General features: G+C 39.2%; 1 pseudogene; it reads right to left on the bottom strand.

Moving 5' to 3' along the window:
• Positions 1-2312: 2312 nt before the first annotated feature.
• On the bottom strand, positions 2313-5581 carry LOC148199680 (uncharacterized; annotated as a pseudogene).
• Between the last annotated feature and the right edge of the window lie 2714 nt (positions 5582-8295).

Below are 8295 nucleotides of genomic sequence, written 5' to 3'. Positions count from 1 at the left end.
ACTCGCCAACAACAAAACCCCTGAAATCCCTATTTCATCTCTTTTCCTGTCATTTGATTTAGGATAATGATACTTTAACAACAATTTTTTGACAATATTTTAACACCATCTATGTGTCATTCTGTGCTTGATCCATGTTGGTGTTTATGATTATTATTATTGATTGTGGAGTAATTTTGGATCAATTACAGAATGACACGTAGATATTATTAAAATGTTGTCTAAAAAATGTTATTAAAGTATCATCATTCTTTGATTTAAGTTAGCCATCTAGACCAACTGACAAGTGGACGGAGTTAAAAAGTTGTAAAAATGGAACTGAGACTATCTTTATTTTTTTATATCCATAAACTCTACTTTAGCATATTTTATAAAAAATTGGGTTAATTTTATAATAACTAGTTAAGATAAATAAATTATAACATAATTAACAAAATAACCCAATAATATTTATTTAATTAAATCTTTTACATCTTTAACTACAATAATAAAATATTTATTTATTAAAAATAATAAAAAATAAAATAAATAAATATTATAAATAACAAGTATAAGTAAATTACACAAATGAAAATAAATTAAATGAATAAAAAAACCTGCATAATTAAAAATAAATACAAATGAATAAATAAATAAACAATTATATATAAATAAATAAATAAATAAAATCTAAGGTAAATTTAAAATACATCTATGTAAATAAATTTTGTAATAATTTTGTTCATATGTTTAGGAGACTCTATTTTAAATCATATATAAATATTATTTTTAAAATATTAAATAGAATAAATATAGTTTATTAACACGGTAGAAATAAAATAAAATAAACAAAATTGAAACTATAAATTAGAGCAGTTGTAGTATCCACTTCAAAATTTCCACTGGGTCCTATTCCAGCTCTTGTTTGTCACCCGATATGTAGCTACAATATCACCAAGATGGGTGTTGCTCCCTCAACCACCATCTTATACTTCATCCACCTTCTCACGTTATTTTAAATACAATTATATCCTTAAGTTAAAAAGATTTTTACTTTTATCTTATTTTAAATAATTTGAAACTCTAATTTTACTTACCGAGCACCCACCTACGAAACTCGCTTCCCCTTCTCCCTTTCTCCATTTTCGTTTCATCTCCCCACCTTCTGCACTTCCATTCTTTTTTCTTCCCAATTTTTTGTTTTTTGGTTTGAAAGCTTCCATTGCCGCTATGGTGTGAAGGAGCGCCGCCGCCATGGTGTGGAGGAACATCGAGGAGCGTCCAGAGCATCAACCAGCGTGAGGAAGCATACATCAACGGATGTCCCTAATAAAACAAACTCTAAAATAAAAAACGTAACCTTTAAACGGAGGTGACATCCTTCCTTTGAAGGATGTCACCTCCGTTTAAAGGTTACGTTTTTTATTTTAGGGTTTTATTTCAAGGTTTATTCGAATACGCACCTGGAGGAAGCACGACACGCACTGCACCACGAGAGCGACATTGCTTAATAATTCTTTCCACCACCACCAACCTTTGCAACTTGTAGTATCTCACAACGACGAAAGAAAGAGAGGAAGAAGTATAATGTTAAAATGAAAGAAAAGTATTTTACTCATGTACGGGACTACAATAGGTTATTAGTGAAATAGGTTGTAAATGGGTAAAATTAAAGAATAATAACCCTAAAAATAAAATTTTACTGAGAGGAAAAATAGTAAAGGGGAGGTGGAGGGAGAAAGGTGTGGTAGTGGAGGGAGAAACACCGCACCAAGATTATTACAGACTACAAAGATTCTGAGCACATAATGTGTTTCCTAAAAGGCCCGGGTGAAATCTACAAGAAAGACAACTAAATGATATGAGTTACTCCCTCCACCACTACACATAACTCCTTGCACCTCCCCGTCCCTCTTTTACCCTTTAGTAATATTTAGTTTTTGTTTTTATTTTTCTACCCAACAACTCTCCACCCACCACCACTATATGAATGCACCTCCACAACAATTAACCACTTCCGTTTGAATGAAATTTCTCTCAATTTTCTTCTCTATGTGATTTTTGTTTGATAAAAGTGTGGTGGTGTAATGTGGGGTTATTATGGTGTGTTTGGTTGGAGATAGCAAAGCTTCATTGTGGTGCAAGAGGGTGCAGCGGTGGGAAAGCTTCATCTCAATGGTGGTGGTTGAAGGTTCACTAAATATATAAGTCTAAGAGTGTAAGGGATGTGGATATGAGTTGCTTCTTAAACGCATGTCAAGATATCCACATCCGTTGCATTTAGTGGAAGTGTGAGTGTCACTCAAATTGAAATTGAAATGTACGATTCATGTTTAATGGCATTACATGTTAGATTCTTCCAACCCCACAACGAGATTCAGACACTTTCTCATTCCTTCTAATGCTTCGGGTGTCGGAGTTGGAGCCAAAGTGTCGGAATATCCTTCCGGTGGCTGTGATATTACTAAATCAGGATATTTCGGAGGCAAACCTGTTGGAGTATAACCTTTCCACTCAGATTTCCTCTTCTGAAGAACTAACCGGCGAAGTGGTCGATGCCGGAGCCTCAACTGGGGGAACGCAAAGCGAAATTCGGAACTGGAGCAAGAACTGGTTGGTTCGACGGCGATTTAGGACTGATTCTTGAACGAATCGGAGGAGCCAACTGCGCCGGTGAAGGCGAAGGAGAATGAGAAGGATAAACGTTGGATCGGGGACTAAGAATTTCGGCGAGGCCGTGAACGGCGAAGTAGTGGCCGTAATAGAGGCCGGGGAAAGCAATGTCGAAGCTGCCGACAGCGATGGCAGAGGTATTGCAGCGCGTAAGTTGGAGAAGGCGCTGAGGGAGGAGCGTGGGAAGCGTGTAACCATTAGGGAGGAGGCAGAGGTGGGCGAGAGAGGCGACGAGGGACGACGTGGAAATGGAGCGTGTTGGTGTAAGTGGAGGCAGTCCAAGTTATGTCGAGAGCGAAGAGGGATGCGTATGTGGGAGCGAAGAAGATGAAGGTGCGCGAGGTGGCGTTGTTGTCATTTTGGTGAGAGAGAATGTCCATTTGAAGATCAGAGATGACGATTACGTTGCAGAGGCCGTAGCCTCTAGCCTTGCACCAACCGAGGGTGGGTGGAGGGGGGCTTGGTTCTGAGTGAAACAGAAAGGAGATTAGGGTTTTAAAACTTAAAAAATAAAATAGATAAAAATAAAAGTAAAAAAAGATAAGTTTGGAATTTGAGAAATATTGGGGAGATGTTGGAAGAAGATAGGGTGGTGGAGGGAGTATCTCTCCTAAATGATAGTAATGGTACATAGAAGAACTATGACGAATGCTATTCAAAGCAAAGATACAATTACACATTAAACGCTCTGGAAAACAAAACTGAACGGTTACACTGAAAAATTCAACAAATTGCTGGCATAACTCAATCAGAAAGAAATGTACATCCCGAAAAAGTTGTCAACAGCACATTCAGTGAGCACTCAACTCACCAAATTGAAAAAGGTATAAAAGGTATAAAATTTTGAATCCTTGATACTGGAGTCACTGATCAAATTACCATACATCATGTACTATATATATCTGAATTCACGCTAAATATTATAACTTAATAGCTTGAGGGAGGCTATTAAGTTATAACGCCTTTTCAGTTTCTTTTCAGTTTGTCCTCTTCTGTATATGTATATATTGTATCCGTAATATCTTTCACTTTTTCTTTCGGTTTTGCCGTTTTAGTTTTGTTGGCTTCCTCGTTTCTCTCTTTCTTCTTTCGTAAAAGTTAGACAACCATAAACTCGACAGTGATTGAACACTTCATAAGGATTCATGGCAGAAGGTTCCAAGGATGAGTTCAAGGGTGAATTAAAATGTAAGACCTATAATGTCTTTAAGTCACATTGATAAAAATGTTACCTTTTCATTTATTTAAGATGAAAAAAACATACTTTTATCACTTTCAACTTAAAATATTAAGACCTAAAATATTAAGAAAGTTTATAAATATTATTTTATATATTCTTTTTCTCATTCATTTTCACTAAATGTAAGACTCCTCATTTCATATTTGAATTTCTTATGCAACCTATGGAAGCACTAAGATCTTTAAAAATATATTGACACACTTCTTAATTAGTCCAAAGAAAAAACAAGTTGTTACTATGGGCTCATAGCTGACCGATCAGTAAAATTAGCCCGACCGATGATACCTCTCAGGTCAATGAACTGATCGGTAAAATCAGCCCGACCGATGATACCTCTCAGGTCAGTGAACCGATCGGTTAAATCAGCCGTTAAGGTAATTAATAGTAGTAACTGTCGGGGAGTTAATGAAAATAGTTGTCATTTATTGACAATTAATATTGTCATTCATTGGTGGTTAATGAGTCAGACCTAACGGTAAGCTTATTATAATTTATAAATATTTGTCTGGCAAAGGGGACAGGTAACTTTAACTTGAACTTCAACTAAAACTTAGAGCTCTGATAACTAAATCTTGATTACAAGATTATTACGCAAAGTCACTGACTTAAGCGTTGGAGTGTCTTTTGCAGGCACCCTTCCCCGCGGCTCGGACAAGGAGAAGAGAGAAGACAACACAACTGGACATCGGAGCAGACAACTTTGAATGTTTTGGATTAGGGTTCTAAATCCTGCCGAAACATTTTGACGCCCACCGTGGGGCCGAGCGGCATCCCCATGAAAGTACCCGGAACTAGACGCACGCTCGGCCTCGATATTGTCACTTCATATCATTACCAGGTTTTGCAACAACAAATTCAGTAATAAAAAAAAATGTCTTTTGTTTGAATAACTTTCAGGTAAATAAATATCCATGAAAAGATGACCTATGGCCTATCTTTGACTCATTAAAATGCCTTATTGATCGTTCAAAGGTTGCATTAGAAGCAATCTACTCCAAGTATTTTCTCCAGACTTTAATCTTCACTTTCGGAGACTCGGGAAAACTCGCATATAGTCATTTTATGCTGAATATGCTGCACTTGTCATCGGAACGAGATGTGAAATGGTGGAGTTGCAGTTATCCCTCATCAACTTATTCGGCCTTAGTATTTTGTTTTTCCCCAACCATAATTGGGCTTAAATTCAATTTTCTGCTGGTCTCTGCTGATATGATGGGTAAAAGGGTTTTTTGGGGAATGTTCCCTCTCCTAGCTCTTTGCACCTTCAACGAGTATGACCGGTTGAACAACAAACCTCCAGTGACCGACACACTCATCACCGCTAACACTATCGTCTATCACTTCTCCGCACAAGCCTTGTGGCAATTCTATCTTGACGATAGCGGAATCAAGACATTGGTGTGATTGTGATCGGTCCATCAACGTGATAATTAAGATAACCAAAGGAAAACCACCGTCCCCAAAAGCTATACCGAGGAGAGAATTATGTTCGCACTGCCACCGGGACCAAGGAACACCATGGTTAGAGGCTACGCGCATTCCTCTCGCGCAACTTCGACAACAACCCAAGCAAAGAGGAGTAACCTCCTCTTTCACCTCCATGCGTAGCAACCTAGCAGCGCCACCCCTCCTTTTGGTCGGCCAAAAGCAGCGGCACAAGTCGTCACTACAGTCCTCGCCGGCCACCATCGGGACGTCCTCAACTCCAAGCTCCTCGGCGGTGGTCGCGCCCTAGGCCGCCTCTAGACCTTTCTCGTCAACGACCGGAACTCCAAGGGTGACGACAATGATGGAAAAGATTGAAGTTTTTTACTTTATTCTCCTTTAATGTATATTTTTGCTTTAACTACTCTTTTTCTGAGTAAAAAGAAACATTCTGCTGGAGTAATAAAAATGTGTGACGACACGCTTCCACATCGGGGCCAGAATTCGACCACAATCATTGGCCCGATTAACCGCCACTCCGAACGGTCAACCGATCTCGCTTGCCCGACCACCCAGCTTCCTATCAACTGTTTTAGTATTAATTTGATTGGCCCCATATTTTCTGATCATTCAAATTCGAAGTGTTATTTTTACTTCGATGCAGATGATAGGACCCAGTACAGATGATAGGATCGTACGCCTGCCGACGTGAGGTTTCCTTGGCATGAATGAAGAAGCTACCGCTCGGTAACAAAAATCAGGCTCGTTTATCGTCATCGATCGGTCAATGGGAGCATTGGGTGATTGAAATTCTGAAATTGCACAAGAGGCATTGTGTTTTCCTTTCAAAAAAAAAAAAAGACAAAATCATGGCACTGATAACGATTACGTGGTGACAAGTGTGCTTGCCGTTTCCATCAACGTATAATGCCCTGGGAAATTGCCATAATATGTTCGCGTTCAGAGGCATTTAAAAATCACCATATGTTATATATGCATTCAAGTGCAGGTTTGAATTCAAAAGCAGGTAAATCAAGGCCGAACGTTCTCCCTTGCTTGTTCGTCTCGTCTCAACATTTTGACCGAGCGGTCACGTCCGGCCTCAACATTTTGCCCGAGCGGTCATAAGACTCTAAAGCAGGTAAATCAAGGTCGAACGGTCTCACTTGCTCGTTCGTCTCGCCTCAACATTTCGACTGAGCGGTCACGTCCGGCCTCAACATTTTGACCGAGCGGTCACGTCCAGCCTCAACATTTTGCCCGCCGAACGGTCTCACTTGCTCGTTCGCCTGGCCTCAACTCAAAATAACCTAATTTTATTAGCTATATTTCTCTCACTGTTCAAAATTCGAGTGTTATTTTTCTTCGGTGCATATAACATGACTCTCTATACAAACTACTTGGCCAACTTTGAGCAACCGATCGGCAGCGAACATTTTTTCAACTTGGTGAGACAGTCTCTTTGTGAGCTCTCACCTTGGTCTTAGGGCACACTTCTAGAGAGCTCCTAAGACCTAAACCGAGCGGGTGAGGCAGATTTCTTTTGTGAACTCTCACCTTGGTCTTAGGGCACGCTTCTAAAGAGCTCCAAAGACCTAAACCGAGTGGGTGAGGCAGATTTCTTTTGTGAACTGTCACCTTGCACTAGTAAAAAATTGGGTTTTTACAGCGCACATTATGCCACGGTTCACCGGAAACTGCAGCATAATGGTGCGCGGTGGCAGTTTTATAAATAAATCGAAAACATATGCCGCGGTTCCGCTCTGAACCGCGGTATATACTCTAGTCAACCATCCCCTTTGACGCCACGTCTGAATAAAAAATTAAATAACAGAGTATATGCCGCGGTTCTCTGGAGAACCGCGGTTCTCTGGAGAACCGCGGCCTATACCCATGCCAATTTATTGCAGGGGCTGACTGAGTCAGAGAATTTCAAAAGTTACAAGGGTATATGTCGCGGTTCCTCAGAGCAACCGCGACATATACCCCTGTCATCTACTGAAATTCCCCAAAAGGCAGTTGGGGAGACAGTTGTGTTCAGCACGTTACAGGGGTATAGGCCGCGGTTCTAAGAGCAACCGCGACCTATTCTCCTACTTGAAATAAATTTAAAATGAATTTGAAATATTTCGGAGAATATACCGCGGTTGCCCGCTGAACCGCTGCATATAGTTTGAAAATAATTTCAAAAATGTCATTTAGGTTAATTTTTTTAATCAGTATATGCCGCGGTTGGTTGTGAAACCGCGGCATATACCCATATTATACCGCGGTTAAGTAGTGAACCGCGGTAGATTCCCCGGTTCAGAGTTAAAAAATAAAACTTGGAACAGTGTCGTCTTCTTCGCGTCGCCTCTGTTTCGCGTTTTCTTCTCCCTGCCGACCACCCATCATCTCAGATACCTCGTTTTTCACCGTTTAAACTCAAAATTGTTCGGTTATTTTCTCATTTTTGACGATAAGAAACAGTTTTAGCCGATCAAAATCGTTTGAAACGCCTGTCATTCCTCTCCGCTGCCATTTCGTTTTTTTTGCACCAAGCTTTTTCGCCACCCCTGTTCCAGGTATTTATGCCCTTTTGCATTCTTAACATGATTTCTTCATTAGTTTTTGCATAATAACAATTGCTATAGTTTTGGTAATGTATGAAATTACTATAGTTTTGATAATGTATGGTATAGTTTTTGCTAAAATTTTGGTAATGCATGAAATTGCTATAGTTTTGGTAATGTATGGTATGGTTTTTGCTATAGTTTTGGTAATGTGTGTTGTAGTTCTTGTATTATTTATAAACCTTAAAATATTATTCACTAAGTTTCAATGATATGTATGAAATTGCAAGTTTGATTTTTAGTAGCTTATCTTTTTATGTAATATTTAGGAATATGGATCTAAATTGGATTAATTTACCACGTATTAGTGCTGAGTACGAGAGAGGTGTAGAGGAATTTATACAATTTGCGCAACGTAATGAGGGG

The sequence above is a fragment of the Vigna umbellata genome, chromosome 4 (assembly GCF_029865625.1).
Source record: "Vigna umbellata cultivar VRB3 chromosome 4, Vumbellata_1.0, whole genome shotgun sequence".
Classification (NCBI taxonomy): Eukaryota; Viridiplantae; Streptophyta; class Magnoliopsida; order Fabales; family Fabaceae; genus Vigna; species Vigna umbellata.
Note: the sequence above shows the minus strand (reverse complement) of the source record. Positions and strands in the feature narration are given on the sequence as shown.